At 42.4% G+C, this 21436-nt stretch overlaps 1 protein-coding gene across 1 annotated transcript in view; it reads right to left on the bottom strand.

Annotated features, from left to right (window-relative positions):
- jade2 (jade family PHD finger 2) overlaps positions 1 to 21436 on the bottom strand; it is a 148958-nt gene that overhangs the window by 29321 nt on the left and 98201 nt on the right. The window lies entirely within an intron of this gene.

Below are 21436 nucleotides of genomic sequence, written 5' to 3' on the forward strand. Positions count from 1 at the left end.
ACAGATGGATGAATAAATGTAAGAATGAGCATCTCTAAGGAATATGTTCATGTAGTCATAAAAGACCAAACGACTGAGGTGATGTGAGGCTGTGATGAAAAGCAGCACACATGATGTACACAGAAATAATCACGATAGCAATCTGTGACCATGGATGAGACTTGTGTCCACCACAACTATCTAGAGATTAAAGAAACCTTCCAAATCCAGCTGAAACACCCGAGCCTCCAGCTCCTCAGTATTACAGGGCAAGCAGGGCTGAGAACTCAAGGTCATGCAGAGGTGTCAAACACTGCAGTTCTATCCGAGGCCTCTGGGGGTTTGGTTCTAAAAGTGAGCCGATCATCACAGACCTCCGACTTTACAGCATGTTTACAGCCTGGTACAAAAAATGTTTTAGAGTATTTTGGAAAGTTTTTTTTTTTTTTAAGAAATGGAAGTTCAAGTTTTTTAATTTTATGTCCTAATATAATTAAAACAAAAAGATATTGAAAAAAAGAGACCTTATCAATAGGGAACAAAACTGTTTGGAGCCCCCTAGAGGCTGCGGGATGAAATGCACACTTCTGAATGGACTTCATGTCTCAGCACCACAGTCCACCTCTTTATATTTGGATAAACCGGGCGACAGTCAGAACTTCCCACAAGGAATCACAACAGCTCTTTAGAAACCTCTGGGTGACATCACAGACTAATCAGCCATAGTTCAATACAGTCTGTGGTCATCCTACACCTGCCCTTCTGACCTGATTTAACAGACATCGATGTTGGGGACCACTCTTTGTCCTTCTACAGGAAATAGGACTGCAAGCTTTTTCTACCTTAGGTCACAAACTTATCAAATGCAAACCCTCACATGCAGCTTCATTTGGCCGCTCAGACTGTGACAGGCTGGTTTGACAGCTTTAACAAACACTAATATTCAAGTACAAGATGAGTCATTTGTTGTCTGAGTTTTAATATACAGGACACAGTGCGTCCAGCACACAACATGTGACATGTGGCAAAGCTGTGAATCAACAATACACATTCATGATGACAAAGTTTCTGAACAAAGACGGAGGGAGGGAGAGGAACTAATTGGGTCCAAGCCAGACTACTTAAATCCCAAACTATCAAGCCAGAAACTGGATCTCCGCCAACTGGATTTCTCTCACCACGGTGTTTCAGTAATCACATTTCTCTAACTCTGTGTGTGTGTGTGTGTGTGTGTGTGTGTGTGTGTGAGAGAGCGGTAAAGAGTCTTGTAATCAGGTATTAAAGACGCAGTAAAAACAACCTTAACCACATATTAGAGCGGGGCTACCTGTGAGGAAGGGAGACAGAAACAGAGGGAGCCGAGTCTGAGTCTGCAGGATGATCTTTGATCGCTATCACTGGCTCATTTGTTTACTTAAACAGCGTAGGTGTGTGTGTGTGTTTGCGTGCAGTCCTGCAGGCCGACTGTTTATCTGTTGGTCTTGATGGATTCGTCAGCCTGGCCTATCTGACCCATTCCATCCCTGTGTTAGAGCACTGCAGATAAAAATAGCTGCTCAACTGGGACACAATGTGCAGAGCCTGGCTTTGATTAGGACACTGCCTGTGTGAGTGTGAGTGTGTGAGAGTGTGTGTGTGCATGAACAAAACAAGTAGCAACTACCTCTGCCTGCAAACATGACAGAGGAGTGAAGAGCAAGATGGGGGGTAAAGGAGAGGGGAGTGATGATAGAGAAGAATTCGAAGTAAAAAAAAATAAATAACTTGCTGTTTGTTTACTTTTTGTCCTCTCTTTACCTCCATGTGTCACTGACTCTTCTTCCTTCTTCTTCTTCCTCTCCACTTATCAAGGTGAACTGTCCAAAGCACTGAGCAGCAATGCAGACTTTTTATATAAGCCACTGAATGTTTTATATTTCAGCAGTTTGTAGGAATACTGATAAATATCATAACTATCTCCAACTTTCCACCAACCTCCAGCCTCCTCCAGCCTTGCTGTATTCAAATGCAGCCAAAAAAGAAATGTATCCAACCAGTTATACAAAGTTGTGTCTCCAAATGTACATTTAACCTCAAGTAGAGAAGTTCATTCTTGTTCACAAGTGAGAAGAGAAGGGAGGCATACATAAAGGGAGGCGACATAAAGATCGATAAAAATCAGATGTTTGGGTGTTTTTGTAGGTGGCTTTCTCCAAACTGTTAGCATGCCAATCCATTGTATTGTAGGCGATCCTCTGGCTGTGGATAAGCACCTGTCTGCTTTCACTCTCATCCAGCCTGATGCCACTTCCATTTAAAAACAACACTCACCTGCATGCATGCACTCAGAGTCTGATGTGAAGCTATTTTTACACTACTAGGAAATCTGAAGATGTTTCATAACATTTGTTTCAAAGCTCTTATTGACTTGACCTTGTAACAATATAATGAAATGAGTGTCGGCCTGTTTTTTTTTTAAAGCTCTAAGAGTTAGCAACATTTTTTCCATGACAGACCTCAGTTACATAATGGTGCTTCTCTGACAGGGAGCCAATAAAACCAAACAAAAACATCAGCTGTGGATGTAAGAGCAGAGGAGCTTTCATTGTTTTCCTTCTGATAAGGAGAGATATGATGGGATAGCAGTTGTTTTTGCAAGTCTAGCTATCAGGGATGACTGTTTGTCTTTGGATAGATTTACCACTAATAATGATAAAGCGCCAGGACACTTTTTATGTTGAAACAGAGAGGGGTATTATTCATATCTTTGTGTGTTTTTCTTGCCCGGGCAGGTGAGATGTTTGACCATTTGTTATGACAAAGTCAGTTACAGTATTCATACACAATAACTGACTGGCTGAGGGAAATTAAGCTTGACAGATCATTTGCTTTTTTTGGCAGGTGCAACAAAGAGGCTTTCAGGGTGACACAATTAATAAAAAAATAAAATAAAAACAGCCTCATCAGTTGGAAAACAGCTGAAATCTTTCCCTCTACTTCATCCATCTACACACCCTCCTCACAGTGGCTCATCCATCCTCCATTCCTAAATCCCCTTGACGACTAAACCCACCTCCTCTCTCCCTCTCTCTCTCTCATCCATCCATGACACGACAGGCTGGAGATAATCAGCATTACAAGTGTATTAACTGTGCTGAGCAAAGCCAACGCCTCTCATACCACACTGTCCATATCACTCTCTCTCTCTCACCTTCACACTCTCCTCACTCTCCCTCTCTGTTAATGTGTATTATCACCTCTCTCTGCACTCATTATGCCTCCACTTAAATACACACACACACACACAAATAAAAGATCATGCTCAAGCTGCATAGACACATGTTCACAATCACTTGCTGTCTTTGTAACACACATATCAACCACTAATTACACCAACAGGTGCCTGGCAGGAGGGCGCGCTGCTCTTTGCATGTGAGAGGGAGACCGTTCCATCCAAATACTGCTGTGATCCTGAGCTCTTTTTCCAGAGGTCAGCAGTAGAAATTATCCACAAATGATGCTCAACAAAAATTGGTGATTAAGAAATGTAATAAAACACAATGCACAGCTGAAGCTAAACCATTATAGAAGAATTACAATGTTATGTTAAGATATCTTAGTTGTGTAACTTTGATGAATTGCTTCATTCTGATTTTTTTTGTTGGCATCCAAGCAGCAAAAATGAAGCAGCACACAAATGTCACAGCTGCAGTTCCTCCTATGGCCACTTGGTGTTGGCTCCAAATGTGAGCTAACCCCTTACTGAAAAATTGGTTTTGATCTTTCCCTGCCAAACTTTAACACTATATTTGTTCTGCATTGCGTCAATCAGCTGTAGTGTTACTGTTTAGGTCTGTGTGTGCGTGTGAGACGCCCCAGAAGTCTGAGATGGTAAAAAAAATCAGGAGGACACAGAGAAGGAACGCATGTCAGTGTGTGTGTGTATACCAGTCTATATGTTGATACGTGTTATTCTGAGAAACAGACAAACGGAAGAGAAAGTGCGTGTCAGGAACTAAAAATGGATTTCATGGTAATGACTTAAGTGATATGTAACACACATGTGGTGAATTACTGAGAAGACATGTTTACAAAGCAGACATACAGTGGAACCAAGCACACAGAAATCTGTCATATGGATGAAAACATAGTTATATAGCGCTCAGTCAGAAGAAGAAATACGCCCAGAAACAAAGAAGATAACAGTCTCTTTCTTTCTTTACTTCTCCAACTAACTTCCAGCTCAGATCTATATTGATCTGACCCTCTCAGCTCCAAGCATATTGACTGCAAACCTGTGCTGCTTACTAATGAGCATCATCGACTGCTCGCTCACCCTGAAGTACACAGATACCGCTGTGAGGAAGCAGCCGGCTAAAGATCCGGATTATTGATCTTTAATTGGCCCAATATCACCCTAAACCCAATACGGAGAGCCTGGGTTAATTACTAACAAGACAATCGGGAAATTGGAATAATTAAACTGGAGCATATATTTAAATGCAGACGTGTAACGTGTTATGGGAAAAGCTCCGCTGTGATCACAAGTGCAAACAATCAATTTGTCACATGTTGCTTAGGTTATACTGCTGGAGTCAATGGGCTACATACAAGAGCTCCAGAAAACCCACCGGTGGACACCAAAACTGAGCTAACTGGATGCTAATGTTTCAGTTGTACAGTAGGAATGTTTACAGCAGGAAATAAACAATGATTGAATGACGATGATGAAGTAAAATGTGAAAAAGTCTAGAATATTCCAGAAAAATAGTCATTTAAAAGCTTAAATAAAAGTTTTTTCCCTGTTTGTGAGCAAATAAAACTATACATCATCACACATCTTCAACATGACTACGTTACGAACACAGAGAAAAACAACGTACCCATAAAAAGTAACAAAAATATGTGTAGTGCAACTTGCAAAATAGTTTCTTCCCTCAGTTACACACATGACACCCCGGCGACCTGCAGTGTCAACACAAAAGGCCTGTGCAACATGTCGTAAATACTTTTCATGATCCTACAGGGACAGCTGGAGAACTCCCACACCCAGCATCCTCATCTGTCCAAACATTACAGATTTATGAGTCAAAATAATAATAAAAAAACTCTCTGAATGACATAAATCTAGTGAATTAACTCCTGCCGCTACAGATGCAAAGAAAAACAAAATAATTAAATAATTACAAAGTTTGGCTCATATATGCAGAATATCTGGAGTTTATCAACATAAAAAATGAGGATGTTAATGTCTAGTTTCTTCTGTCCTGAGCCTATAAGTGGTTTATGTGGAGGAGTATTTTGTAAATATCAAACATAGTGAGCATTAAAAGTCTTCCATTAATCCAGACTGGATTCAGTGCACATCAGACATCTATCAGACAGCCACAGGAGCAGAATGCATTACTCCAATTCTGCAGCCTTGACTTCTTCTGTGTCAGAAAATTGATTTTAAAGTAGTATTACTTGTTTATGATGCACACAAACAGTTTTGGGTCAAATTCATCTCTGATCTGATTCTGTGTTCTAGACCCTCAAGACGTCTCACGTCCTCTGAGGCTGGATAGATTGCAACATTTAGCTTTTAGCAAAAACATACATAATATATTGCTGTTGTGGAGCCACATATATTTATGGAAACAATGTTGCAGCGGTCTCTAAACAGATGTAGAAGAATTTATTGTCCTGTGAACGCTGCCACAGTGGGTTTGTATTTAGCCTAACATGGACCCCCAGCACTCTTGGGCAGGAACTAATATTCAGTTGTTTTCCTCTGGCTCTGTTACCCTGGATTTACACCGCATGCGAAAGCGTAGCGTAACTGCAGCATAGCGACAGTCGCTGTGAAACGCACCCATTATAGTCAATGGGAGTATTCACACCAGACGCATTTGCGCGCGTTTTAGAAGCGTTGCTGCGGGCCGCTCCGCAAGTGATACGTGGCAGTTCTATTTTGGAGATGTATCGCGCCCAAGGCGCGTCTATTTACACCAGCTACATTGAGCAAACAGGAAGTCAGGCACCAGAATAAAAGCGTTTCCGGTGGATCTTCAAAATAAAATGCTGTCAGGCTGGACTCTTGCTCATTTAACATCAGTAACTGCTCTGTAACCCAGCCTGACACATAGAGAGGACATTAACCATCAGATAAACAGGCAGATTACTACGTGACTTTGTGAATCTCATGAGAGTGTTGTGAGACAGTTGCCGTAAAACGCTACGCTACGCCTTCGCGTGAGGTGTAAATTTGGGGTTATATGTTGCACAAGAAGTCCTCAGGAATCCTACAAACAAAAGCCTATGAACATGACAAACTGCAACCTTTCCTGGACACATGTGACCATTTCTGTTTCACAAACTGTGTTTGAAACTCTGCTATAACTGTAGACTTGAAGTTACAAGTATGCGTGCGCTGCAACAGTATGGATCAGACCAAACAGCCGTAGCTCAAGCTACAGACACTTGATGCAGCTTTAAGGATCCGTGTGCGCTCCTGCGACGGAAATCCATTTTTGGCAAACTTTAGCTTTGATCAAAGATTGTGTATTGACGGTAAGAGTACCAAAATGTTGCTATATGTCTTTAAACTAAATAAAATCCACAGATGACAGCTTTTTATAATACTGGTGACATCATTTCTTTGCATTTCAATCCTTTTTGCTGCTCTTTTTTAGTTTTGGGTTCTGTCATTTATACTGTGCTTTGAAATCTGTTTCAAATGTACAGTAAATAAAATTGCCTTGACCCTCTGTTCCTTCCTATAGTCTCTAAAAGTCACCGCGACATAAAGAGACTGCATTAAAAGACTGCGGACTGAAATAACAGCCGCCATAAAGAGCAGATCTTGGCAGCAGGAACACAAACATCAGTGTTGTGAATCGTAAAGACGTTGAGATAATATCTGCTACCTGGAGGATAAAGTGGCTTTGTGTGAGTGCTACCCTCCCTCTGTATTGCCCTTCAGAGGGTCCTAAAACAGTCGGTGACTTGATTTCACCCACTGAAACTGTCAGAGCAGAGAGCAGTAACAATCTTCACAGCAGGGAAAACGCTGGCCAACGTGCATTATCTTGGCTCCTTAACTACTGGTTACGACCCAAAATAGATCATGCACATGTAAGGAGAGTGGGTGCCCACAAGATAAGAGCAGCAATAACTGGACACAATAAGCCTGAATGTAAGGCTGATATTAAGTTTCTATCTGGAGTTCTTTGCCTACTTTCTTTGTTACTGAAGGAAAACACAGTTATTAATCCCTCCTCTGCTTCAGTTTACATCAACACGGCTGCAAGAAACAGAAAACACTGTAATCACTTCTACAGCATCAGTACTTGAGAAAAACATAAAAATCCCAGAGTATCTGTCTGATATCATTTACTGCTCATTTTTTCCCAGTTATTTATTTTCTGTAATGAAATGCAGCATTTTTTCTTCATGTTTTTCAGCTTTGCATTTCTATTCTGCAAGGAGCTGCGGTGATGTCCTAGCTAGCTACAATCACAGGTCCATCTAGTGGTACACACTGGTATTACACAAGGATAAACTAGCTGGTCAGCGTGCTACTACAGCTGAAAATATGTCCACAAAGTTTAAGGGCAAGTGGATAATCTATCAGTCGGAATGTCGAAATGTTACAGGCCTGCATCTCACTGTATGTGTGTCCTAAAGCTCAAGGTGAGAATAAATCTGGATCTTGAGTTGATAAAAGTTATAAAAAAAAAAGTTTAAAAGCAGAAGATGGATTCCTGTTTTAGAGCACACACGAGTAAGTGTACATACTGCAGGCAGACATCAGACAGGCAACAAAATAGGAATAAACAAAAAGCAGAGAGAAGGTGTGCAAGAGGGGAGATAAAGAACACAGGTAGAAAAATGAAATAATGTGGAGAAAAACGAATGACACGCTGTAGCTTGTTCACTGAGATATTCAGCCAGTCATGAAAGAGAAACAGTTCCCTTATTATAACACACACACACACACAGGGATTAAGGAAGGAGAGAAATGAAAAGAGAAAGGTATCAGGGAAGACGAGGAGGGCTGAAGGATGGATGGAGGAGGAAAGGCAAGGAACGAAGAAGAGAAAGTGGGTCAGACATGCAGACAGACAGCGGAGGCTGCTCCGGCTGGAATCGGCAGACTGAAGCTTTGTGAAACCCTCCCTGATGTGCGGCGCACACACACACACACACACACACACACACACACACACACACACAAAGTCTATCACTTCCAAACACACAAACTACATGATTTATTAGCTCCTGCTAGTCACTGTGGCCACACCCACCTGGGATCCATGGCAACATCATTCTCCAATCAGTGCTCAGATGTTCAGCTTTTGGCTGTGTGTGTGTGTGTGTGTGTGTATTTCACACAAATACATTTATGGTTCCTAAACTGTTTATCTGAGGTGTGAAAACTTTCATTTTTCACAGTTTTTCTTTTGCGTGTTTGTTCATATTTAAGAGTGTATAATCACACACATACAGGTATGCATCAAAGAGCACACACACACACTGGCTGGAGGAGTATAGGGAGGGCAGCTGGAGCTCTGCCAAAACAATAAACTCTAAATAAACCTTATGACACAAACACTCTGCTTCTCTCACTCTCCTTTCATTCCTCCACAATCATATACTCCCCATTTCTTCTCCCATGTGCACTAATCCTCTCCCTTTCTTAAATCTAACTCCATTTCTCTCCTTTGTCATCCATTTTTCTATCTCTGTCACTTTCTCTGTTCCCATCATCAGCTCTTTTACCTTTCTCACCTCTTTTATCTCCCTCGCTTTCCACAGCGTCCACACAGAGATAAAGAGGCGATGAGCAAGACTGAGAGAAGAAAAAGCAACAAACGGGCATCCATACACACAGAGTTTAATTAAAATGAAAGGAGAGTGCACACACACACACACACACACACATCACACACACCATGTCTAATAGCAAATATTTAAAGATCAAATCCTGGTTATGAAAACCTTATTACTCCAAAGCCCTCGTCTCCATTGGATTGAGGTTTTATTGGACAAACTGTTTCATGTCAGCAAACAAAACAGGATTTGGGGAGGGATTAAATTGTCTCCAAAATCTCACTTGACAATGTATCCAGACAGCATGGATCGGCTGTCTTGCATGCAGCATGCATAAGCCCTGACAGGATTAAAGAAGACACTGGTCTGAGCTTTTGGAAATTTCTAGTCACTGTTACTTAAAGAATCTCCTGCTGTGCACCACACAGATACACAGTCTTCTTGTGGTGGCCAGCAGCACTTTTTGTACAAGATCATTATGTGTTGTAATTCATTAGAACGACACTTACACATTTATTAGTGTGCCCTGCCAGGATCTGTTACGCATCTCCTCTTGCCTGATATCAAACAGAATTGTCAACCCGTCAACACCGCCTCCTCTGCCACTGACTCCTAATCAATTTGTCTTAAAAATCATTCAGCAGCAACACATCTGTCTGAATTTAACATCTTTGTAAGTTGACACGGATGCGTTGCCATGCCAACACACAGCAGCTTTACTGCGGTTTTTAGAGTGGAGTGTATTAAAGCAAAACTGAGCTGATGTCTGCCAATATTGACAGTGTGCTATCTAACTAAAATAAATAAGCTGTGGTGCAGGGCACTGATAGGCTACCGATCTGTCCTTCTGCAGCACTGATTGGACCGTGTCACAGTGCCAGCTTTTAAAGGTCTGAACCCAGGCAAACTCACACCCTCAGTGATGTCAGAGGTATTTATAATAAATATGACCTATTCTCTATGGCTGCCTTCGTCATCACAAAAAAACAAGTTTGTTTACGGTTCCATCTAAATAAATCTAATCATCCTCTGCACACACTGAATCTTACAATAACTTGAGTTTCTCTAATCAATCATTCAGAACTTAAGAAAAGAAGGTTGGGTTTAAAGGAGCTCTTCATAACAGGACAGCCTCGTTGCACTGCTAACGGACTTTGTTGTGCTGGTGCCACAAGACTTTCCAGGACATCATAGCAATGTACCAGAAAAATGTACTCTGAGGTTCCTCAATGGTTTCATTACTGCCAAATAGAGCTAAAGCTGAAAATAGCATTGGAGCTGGGAATGAATGCTGATTGTGCCTTTTGCCATCGCAAACAAAAGCCAAATATTAGTGAATGTTAATGGGTTTTTAGACAAGCATGAAAGGGGCTTTGGTTGGAACGTCACTCCAGGCTGCCAAACGGAGGCAAAATGCCATAAAATAAGCATTAATAAAATACATTAATACATTGATGCTGCAGCGTACAGTCTCCTGCACTGAGCAGCACACAGGATTTGGAGGTTTCAGTTAGTGTGTGCTGCGCTAATGAGCAGACGTGGTACTGCAGCAACTCCGCCAAAGTTTCACACTATTTGTCAGGTTCCTCACCATCCACCTCTTCTCAGGAGGGCAAGTCAGAGAGGAAGTTATTCAGACTCAAATCACACACAGCAGCAGGGGAAGGGCTTCACCCAGCGAGGAGTAAAGCCTAATTGGCTGTGTTTTATTACCTGGCCAGCCAGGGGTAAGTGGAGGTCTGAGGAATGTGTTTGCAGATGCTACAGGGTGCTCAGCGGGAAGGCTTTATTCCATAATGGGTTGAGAGGCTGGCTGAGATAAAATTATAGGATGAGGGGTATGTCATCAAGATTCAGAGCTTTAGGGTGGAACTCTGCTTGTGAAGTGATGGATTTTTTGGCGCTGACAGGGTGGGCCTGGCTGACTGTAATCTTTGTAACCTCCCAATTAGCTTCAATTTATTGTGCAGTGGATTTACAGACTGAGGACAAGCTTCCCTGCTGGAAGAGAGAAAGGGCAGATCTGCTTTAATGCAAGTTAAGCAGGTGCTCATGCTGAAGCAGGTCTTTTCATTTAAAATGTATACATGTGTCAAGGGACTAAATCATTTTCTTCATAGGCATGTTTGCTCAGAGCTCTACGAATGCAACAACTTTTTAACCAAAGAGGCATTCATCACACGTTCTGTACCATCGAGGCTTCGGTTTGCTTGCAATGTTTGTTTTTCGGTACTTGGTTTTACTGTGAGTCAGAGGAGGCTTCAGTAAAACTGCTTCAAGGGTGTAAAGGTCATATCTCACCTTGCAATCTACAATAAAAATCATAAATGAGGACACAAATGCAGCAGAAAGTATGCTAACATGCATAAACTAGGCCAGTAGGACCACATGGCTTTACTTTATGCTTCAGTACTGACTTGTGAAACTAAAAAAAAAAAATCAGGTCTGTTGCTCACTGTATCTTTCCAATCTGTCTTCTTTGGCTAACTACAATGACAGTCTTATAAGTGTCCGCTTTAGCAGCCTTAAAGTACCTCATATTCCAGCAAATAAACATCAGTCTCCAGGAGACGCTGGTCAAGAGTCTGTTTACATTGCAGGTCATAAAACTGCTCACAAGACCACTAAAATGTGCCTGAAGCAGCAGTAACATCACTGAGGTATGTTGGCAGGGTAATTTAGCTCTTTAATACCTTAACTGTATACAGTATGCAGTTAAAATTGATGGCAAATGATACATTTGTGCTTGTTGCTTTTTAAAAAGTTTGTTTACAGCCTCTTAAGTCCAGTCTACCCTTAAGTTTGAAGCTCTAATTGTGGAGTATTATAAGTTTACGATCTATCTGTAGTTTATGACTTTGTATTAACTCCTAATTAATCCTGGAGGACATTTTATAATTTGTGAAGTTCCTGCTGCTGTGTCATAAGCAAAAATATACATCCTGCTGCTGGTATTTAAATTATACAGACATTATACAGACAGAAGCAAGCAACAATGTGTGTTACTCTGTGTACTCAGTGTCACACGTTAGAGATGCTCACATAGATCCTGCTGCTGCATGAAGCTAGAGATATCCAGTAAAAGCAGAAGAGTCACTCATACACACAGCTTCATGCACTGGAGGCACCCACATGGATCCTGAAATCTGCAGGTATTTAATAAAACTGGGGGAGTGTGCATCAACACTGTGCACAACTCTCTCTGTAGAGATGCTTATACGGATCCTGGTGCCATATAAAAACTGTAATAAACTCCAAGACGAACATATAAAAGCATAAATGTGTGCAAATTTCTCACACTGGATATGCTCATATGGATTCTGCTGCTCAACTCCTATTATCAGAATCAGAATCAGAATTCCTTTATTTATCCCCGAGGGGGAATTCTTTTTTGTTACAAATAGAAATATATAAATAAATATATAATAAATATCTAAATACCTAGATATCATTTAAATCAGTTGTATCTAAAGAAGAACATATTTACTACTGTATAAAAACCTTTACATAGTAAAGAGCATGACATGAATGTACCAGTATGAATGTACAGTGTCTGAGTGACTGTTACAGTTCAGAGTTCAGTAGTTTGATTGAGACAGGCAGGAATGACTTCCTGTGTCTCTCAGTGGTGCATCATGGGAGTCGGAGTCTGTTGCTTCAAAATCCAGTTTACAGTCATTATTGGTGACTCTGACCTCCAGCCTGTTACAGACCTGCTGTGTCTTCACATCCATTACTGTGACAAACCTGTGCTAGGTGTGAAACTCAACAGCAAGTCTGTATGTAGACCTTAGTTGTTGCCTCAGGAGACATTTACACAACACTAAAATAACATGGCCACTCCCGAATGACTGGATCTCCCACCTGTACTTAGAGATGCATTCATTTCAGGACATGCGTGACACTGTGGTTTAAAGATGAAGGGCCTTATACTTTTAATAATTGCCCTCTTGCCAGTATTAATTGCCAGTGTGTAAGTGAGAAAGTATGTTCACACAGAGCAGCCTGACAGCTGGAGATGGCCTGAGTGCTTGACAATGTATGCAATTAATTAATAAATGTCCATCCTTCCAGCTGTTTAATATTATACTCAAAGGCCCAGGTCAAACGGGCTCATGATGTGTTTTTGCTCCGAGGGACTTAACGTCCTCTGTTATTATCAGCAAAGTGACCGAACTTAGTGTGCTGCTAACTGTCGTTTGTCCTTGCATGTTTCCCCAAAGGCTTCATGCTTCCAGACAAACCTTTCCACGGTAGCTTTTAATCTTACATACAGTATTTTTTTTTTATGTTCTACAAAGCGCTATTTGAGTTGACTGCATTGACAGGCTCTCAGAGGATGTTATTAAATTGGACCTTAGGGGGGCGGTGCTTGCCATCGGGTCCCGTGAAGAGAGATTTTACGGTTGAGCTGTGGCAGTGTGTTGGCTGGTACCGTCGGAGAGACTCTACTGTAAAATATTAAAGGACAGGGTCAACTGGGGGGCCCTCATATCTCTCTCATTACTTATTGACGCATCCCTATCTGTGTGTAACACAGCTAGTGAGAGCCTGTAGGAGTGTGTGTGTGTGTGTGCAAGGCTAAGTGAAGACTGTGTGGACGTGAGAAAACAAAGTAGCACACATGCAGGAGTTACTTCAGCTTTTTCCATCAGTGTCACGCCTTCAGTGCACAGGTTTATTAGTAGAAATGTGTTTTTATGTATGATTACCATAAGACGCAGCATCAGTGTCAAACACATGCAGGTGCACGGATGCTTTTATTTATACATGTGTGAGGGCACAAGCTGTGTGTTCAGTTGTGTGTGTGTGTGCCGTCATGTTACTCCTATTGTCCTATCAAAGTGATGTGAATTCAAGGTTTAACTTCCTGTGAATTATTTATGCCTGCAGCGGCCTTGGCACCTGCATCGGCCAAGGGTCTGAAAACATACACCCTGCACACACACACACACACACACCTATACACACATGTATATATGCACACACACACACACACAGAGGGAAACAACACACTGCCGTGCAGAATTATACAGCCGAAACAGCTATAAATATTTATACCTCTCCTGCCTCATATTTATTTCATCCAACAGAGCTCATATCAGAGGGGCAGCAGGATGGTGAGGATATCCAAAGAGGTGGAGGAGGAGGAGGAGGTGATAGAAGGATGAAGGAGGAAGAATAGAGTGACAAAAGAAGAATAATGAAGTTAAGGCACAGAATGAAAAGAGAATGATTTCACCTAAAAGTTCTGTATGTGTGGAAAAAAAGTGAAGTGCAAAGATTAAGCTGATAAAGAGAATAAAAAAAGGTTACATGCAGGATGACAGGAGGTAGGTGGAGAGTTGAGAAAATCATTCACGAGTGTCATTGTTGCTACTATCGAGCCGTCTAAACGTCAGCCATTGAGGTGCACAATTGAAGCCGGCCTACCACGCCACTTAGCTGGGATAAAAGGCTGTGCAGTCTGGCCTTTCACACCGCTCCGAAAAGACTGCAGCAGCCCGGCAGGAAATGTCAGGGAAAATATCACTGTGACTCTTAAAAATGAAAAGTACAAAAGAAAGACAGAAAGTCCGTCAGCAGATGCCTCATTTCCCAAGAGTTGAAGAAAAAGTTTCATGTTGCTCCCTCAGAGTCCTGCACAGTTACATAATGCATATTCCAGCACTATGTAATGAATGCCTCCGAGCAGAAACGGGAGGGCATCAAATTATGTAAAAGCTCACCTTGAAACTAAACAGTGGGCCTCTGTGGCTGTTAAGATGTAGAAGTAACTGAAATTATATTATCCATATTTATAGAGATAAAGCAAAGGTAGACAAGTTACACACAGCTGCAGAGTTCATTTACTGTGGTATTTCAGTTGTTGGGTGAGAAAATGTCGAACCATAATCCAATTAAGGGGGTCCAGGAGGTGGACGCGGCTTCTTCCTACAGCATGATGAAGATTTTGTAAACCAAGTTTGGAAGCTCAATAAGTCCTGAAACTCCTCAGGTCTGATATCAAGTGGATTCTCCAAGAAACAATGTGCCAGTTTTTGAGCCACCGAGCTCCACCACTTACAACCTGAGAAAACAACAATCTAGTAGCAGCTACTGTAGCTTCAAGCAGCTATACTCAAGAAGAAATGAGGAGACAGCCGTGAGCTTTCCTTGCATATTTTAGATTTTAACAAGATGAACCTGGTCTGGACTGTCCCTTCCATGTGTATGCATGGTTCTGTGCCGTTAAGAGATACCCATCGCACATGTATTTGGCATAATTAAGTGTTTCTGATCTCTCCTTGTGCCCTGCAAGGCAGCTCAGTGACCTTGTGCCATACTATTATCAAAGGCTAGTGCCAAAGGAGCAGCTCTCTGTAAGCTTTGAAGCCTTAAGGCTGTGTTACACAGTCAAGCTTAGCATGCAGCATTTTAAACAGCAGTGGATCTCAACAGGCGGTTTTCCAGCAGAGTGAACGGAGCTCGAGGCATCCTGAAGGTGTAAAGCCTGTTCTTGCCTTCAGCTCACATAGAACGATGCAGCCAGACTCCTGAGCAGATCAAAGAAGGCAGAAGAGGTGTATTTTCAAGTTTACAATGAATTTATTTAGAAGTTTAAACCGACTTCTGCACACAGAATATCTGTAAACTTTAACTCCCAAGAGCCACAATGATTGAGTTACAACTTGAAATGTGCATCAAATGTGGGGACAAATCCCCCCTGGAGGTTTACAGTTAGGTTATGGAGTGTCTTAGCTTCATCAGGGCAGATACCGCAAATGACCTGCTGTGTTTGATCATTCCTAAAAAACTGTACACACAGAGTCGAAGTGTTCCAATGTATGGGAAGTCTCTCTGAATAATCCATCAGCAAGCTCAAACATGAGCCAAAATCCTGCAGCCGAGCGGTCATAAACTACAGAAAGGAGCAGACTGCTTCCCTCGGGAGTCTACAGAACTCTACCTGTCACTTTGGGAGAAAGCCAACACTGACTTCCAGGTCCGTCCTGAATGTACAAATGAGGCCCGGTTGGCTGGCAAAACACTTAAGAGTGGATGTTGAGATAGAACAGTAACGGTTGCTGCTGGACAGAAAAGGCCCTTGTCTTGGACCTCTCTCGGTAACTCGAAGCATCTTGGAAAGAGACAGCAGCCTAAGAAGAAGGGATTGTGTGTAGTGAGCCAGTATTAGGTTTGGAGCAGAGCTGTGTGTGGGGAGCCAGGTTGATGCTGGTCCAACAGGGTGGGTCTGTCTGCTGCATGACTCGGCCCGTCTGGCCTGCAGCTAGATCCCCCCCACCCCCCACCCCCTACAGCTATGTTTGTAGCTGTAACTGCATGAACGTACGTGCACATGTAGTGAAGCACTGAGTCTATACATTTGTGTGTGTGTAAGTAAAAGGGGGCTCCTACATCCACACCAGGCAGTGTTTTAGGGTCTGCCCCGCTCTTTCCGTGGCTCTGTCCTCTCCCTGACCCTGCCTAACATTATGTAACCCTGTAGATGGTTTCATGCCAGATGAGCAGCTGGGTGTGTGTATGATACACTGGGTAAAGGGGTGGGGGTTGTTTCTAAGAGGGTATGAAAGGTTAAGTCGACATCAATCGGATAAGTGTAATGACCTGAAAATGAACTGTAAAAGGTGAGTCAGATGACCCATGCATCACTACAACGGCACCGCATTCCATCTTTGACACTGTGTTGGCTATGAGGCCATATACAGAAATCATACAGCACGTCTGTACCAAGCTGTACCAACATCTGCCGAGTACAGATCCACATTACATCCACATGTTTCAGTACATGTGTGAAATAACACACACAGCTCTCTGCAGAAGAGGCAAGCTGACCGTACCCCAAGGAAACACAAGTGTGTTTAGTGGAAGCCTGAAAGCACAGCTCTTCACAGCAGCAACACACCTGTAGCTAGCAGGGAGAACTCTTTATGGAAGATGAAACTTTAAGTGAGGCACTTAGCACTTTGTACTTCCAGTTAAATGTACCAACAGCACTATGTGAGATGATGGAGTGCATGCAAGTACAGACAGTACACTGCAGACAGCGATCACTGAGAGTGAAACACCAGAAAAGGGTCCTGGTAGGGGTACAGAATTCCAGTTCTGGTCCAAATGTTAACACTTGCCAATGCTACAACTGCCTAATGTCTGGATATCTGCTTTCTCTATTTTTATTACAGACTTCAGAGAAGTACAAATTTTAAAATAACAACAATAAGAGCCAGGACACTAAGTGCTTAGAAACTGATTTCAATCTGGTTTAAAGACAAGACGTAAGCTCTAAATATTGCTGTTGACCCGAGGAAAACTCTCTGTTTATGTATTCTGTGAGACTGTAGAGATCATGAGACAATAAAAAAGGGATTACACTGCGTATACACTGTGAGACCAAGAGCTAAACTAATAACTTTTATGAAAAGTTTGTCCATCACTGCCACATGAATAATAATAAAAAAAAGCTTTATGGCTTCATATTGTTCAGATTATGAGTCAAACATAAATGTCATACATCACAAAACTTTTTTTAAAGTTCAGTGTCTGCACTTGTGTGTTTTGCAAAGTAATTAATTATGACATAAAAATAAGCTGTTACTGGAGACATCAGAGGGTAAGTGAAAATCAGAAACCACAGCTAAATTGAATGAAGTTCAGAGCCATAAAAAACTGACACATGACTTCATAAATAATGTGTTTCTTGGATAATTATGCAGAACAGAGACAAGTCAAGAAAAATAAATGAAGTCAGGAGAAGAGGCCAAATATTTATGTGGTTCCTTTCAACTACAATCCTCTGTTCAAATGGAGAAGTTGGAGGATTTCTTTGGTGGCTCATGTGGATTTTGGCATTTATGAGTTGTGGATGTGCGTCAACCCAGGCAGCAAAAATTGTCATAAATCCATAGATGTTGGCTGCCTGAGTTAATAAAGATACAAGGAAGCCTTGTCTGCCAAGAAACCTTTTTGTCTTTACTTTCCTTTGATGTGGAAAGTTCTTCTCTTTTAACATTTTCCTTTCCATATTTCTACTCACTGCATGGAGTCCAAGTCAGCAAACAACAGGTTAAATGCTTATGTATACATGTATTTTTCCCGTCATTCTTTACTCAGCTTCCGAACTTCCTCTCTGCCCTTTTAAAAAGGAGAATGGAGCACAGACAGGGGGGTTTGTGGAAATAAAACAAACGGTGAAACTGCAACGTGCAGCCAAGGAAACCTCGCTGATGGGCCGTCCTCCCTGTGTTTCCTGGGCACAGAGTGTACCAACCTGCAACTCAGCTCACCGAATCCTCACTCAGGTCTGCTCATTTGTTTTCTAATCATATTAAATGTCTCCTCCCTGCTTGTGTGTGCTCAGCAGTTATATAAAACATACGTTAGCAAGTCATAACCCAAGCTTTCCCCTCGCTCCCCCCCTTTTTTTTTAAGTGGACTGTTTCATAAGTGTACTGTTGTGTTCTGCCTTCTGGGTGTGGGACTGCTGACCTGCTGGGTCGAGTGTGCTGCCAAGTCTTTACCGTGAGAGAAAGAGAGAGAGAGAGAGAGTGAGCAGAGGGCAGGACACAGAAGAGGCACTGTGCCATCAGACGCTCTGCCAGCCCTGGCTGCGGCACCGATGTACTGACGGGTGGGAAAAGACTAACTGCAATTGTTTGACTAAGGTAGTTAAAGATGTGAAAACACACAAGAGGAAATGAGAAAGAAAAAGATATTCTTTCACACCTGCTTCTCCTCCATCAGCTCTCCCCTCATTCCTGTCCCAGACTGAGCCCTTTCCCACTTTCTCTTCCAAGACTCCTGCACCTCTCTTCTCTGCTCTTTGTGCTTCCACAGTCTGAGCCTCCACCCTGCACTCCTCCATCTCTCCTCATCCAGCTCTTTCACCCTTTTTTGCCTCACCTTCTGACTTCTTTGACTAAAAGCTGAACAGTGGGACTTAACCTCAACTCAAACGCTCTTTGGAGTGCAGTCACCTCTCCCAGCTGGCTCATACGACTCATTCATCACAGTGACTGTAAATGCACTGCAGCAGTTTTAGATTTTGGCACCTTTATCATTATGTCAACACACAAATGTATCTTCTAATGATGTGTTTTTACAAGATTTAAAGTCCAATACTGTTCAGCTGCAACTTAAACCCACCTGTCTGATGGCACAAAGGCTTGTTTCTGGTCTATGTGAATATTTTATCTGCATTTATGTCAGGACCCTAGCTAGAATTAAGGGCCACTTGCACTATAGTAGTTTTTCTTTGGGACTGGACCACATGGGACCTCTTGTTGATGGTTCATCAGTTCTTCTTCCATGGACCAGATTTGTGAGGGAGCTAACCCGCATACCAGGAACACCCTGTTTCTGAGGTGCTCTAACCCAGTTGTCCACATGTCAGCTTTTAAACTATTTTTCTTGCTCCCACCCTCTGAAGTTTGTGTTTCTTACCAAAAATCAGCCACTGCCTCCATCCAATACACACAAGTACCTTTACTGCACATTTAATATTAATTTAAAAATAGAGAAACTAGACAGACAAAAAAAAAAGATGCAACATTTAGCAGCTAACTCGCGGTATCCAATCAGCGTGCCACACATTGCTTCGACATGTTGCACGTTGATTGGATGAGTGATGCGAGTGAAAAGGGGGAGGAGGGCCAGTTTTGGGCAGCACTCAGGAGAGGAGTACAGAAATGGAGAAAGCTCACCCGTGCATTAGGGACAGCACGGTGCAATTCGTTCCATTGGCAACACTTCAAAGAGGGAGAGGAGGGGGGGATAATCCACCCCAACATTAGCCCCCGGAATCTTCCACCAGCACCACCAACATGCTCACACACACACACACACACATTTATTCACAAAAGCAGCAGGCTGGAGGGCTTGGTCGTGGGGTGTGATTGGGTTGGGGTCTGGGGATGACGGGATGGAAGGATGGAGGGGATTTTTCAATTTGCCAGCAAATCAGAGATGATTGGAATACTCTCCTGCACACACAGACACAATGCCATATACACAGCACACATCCCTCTCCACAGAAAAGACATTGCGCTTGAACCCAGAGAGGAAGAAGAAAAAAAAAACAGGTGCAACATTTGCTCACAGCAGTGAAACACAGGAATATGGGTTAAAAATATGGGTCAGCAACGATGCGGCTGATTCTTACAGGTGGTACAGTTGCGTGTGAGAGAGGGAAGCAAAGATCAAGAGGATAAAAGAGGAGGATCGAGGGCGTGCAGGGAGGAAGGGAAGTGAAGAAGACGAATGAAGTGAAAGAGAGCTTGTATATCGACAACCACTAGCATCAGTAGTGGTGAGCTGTCAACGCTCGTGACCAATCGGAGATCAATCCTGCTCATGGGTGACCTGCCAGCAGTGAATACAATCAATCCTGCTTTCTCTGTCAGACCTTTGGGCAGCGTTAAAGAGGAATGCTGCTCGATTCGCAGCAGCTGGACACTCAGCAACTTCAGTCCAACCTGCCTCAGAGTAAACATGTCACAGCCTATTGATGACACAGATCGATCTGTGGAACCTTTGAGTTTTCTGGCTGATAAAAGATGAACATGATTTTGAAACTATCAGATACATAATTATAAGACACATAAGTCACTCTCTGGTTACAGATTTTAAAGAGCAGTGTGATCAATGCCAACAGTTCCATGTGCGTGTCAGAGATTGCCTTATTAATAAAGCTATAACTAGTAATATTCTATCTGTTTGCCGTGTACTCTTTAATAATCATCAACTGTGCTGCTAAAATAAACAACAACAACAAAACACACCACAACTTTAATTATATATATTTTTAAGGGGTGATATGATTATGTATGAATTCCTGCTGCCACTGCAAAGCAAGGCTGTGACTACATAATATATAATGGCCCTGCTGGCATTACGGTGTAAGAAACACGATGAACCCCTGCCTCAGCCTGCTGCATTACATTTCAAGGTGCACTTACATACTTTAATTACAGACTACTTTTGCAAGTGGAGTTGGGTCGGGGTGGTGGATATATATGGATATTTTTGTGGGTCAGCTGGCTGGATCAGCTTTTGTGAAAGATCAGGTAATTCCATCCGTCCATTTACTTTACACACCTCGTCCTTAGAGGGTCGGCTGGACACACTGGAAGAGCCAGGCGTGTGTTTGGACAGTGGGAGGAAGTGCAGAGAAAACATGCAAAGTTCACACAGCTCGCTCCCAGACCCAGACCCTTATTGGGTCTGTGAGGTTCTGTGTCCAGGCCTTCTGCAGGCTATCATGAGGGTGTGTGCAGGAATTTAAAAATGTTAGACCCCACACCTCATTATTGTGAAACAGACACACATTTAAGCTGCTCAAAACACATTTATCTGTGTGTTGAGGTCTCGACTGGCGCTGTATGTCCATGTGCCCGGCTGCTTAATAATGCTTTACATACTGAGAACAACAGTAAATAAGTCATTATTTTCTCCTGACTGTTTTACCTTTTTATTGACAGGATAAACAGAGTTAACTTTAGAGACTTAAAGTGCTTTGGTTCACTTGTACAGAACATCAATAATGGGCGGTCTGCAGGGAGACGAGTTATGGAGTCCACGGACACACTGACTGGTCAGGAGGTTAGCAAGGCCTGCAATGATCAATAAACCCTGACCACTGGAGACCACTGTGGTACAGCTACAGTTA

The sequence above is a fragment of the Parambassis ranga genome, chromosome 14 (genome assembly GCF_900634625.1).
Source record: "Parambassis ranga chromosome 14, fParRan2.1, whole genome shotgun sequence".
Taxonomy (NCBI): domain Eukaryota; kingdom Metazoa; phylum Chordata; class Actinopteri; family Ambassidae; genus Parambassis; species Parambassis ranga.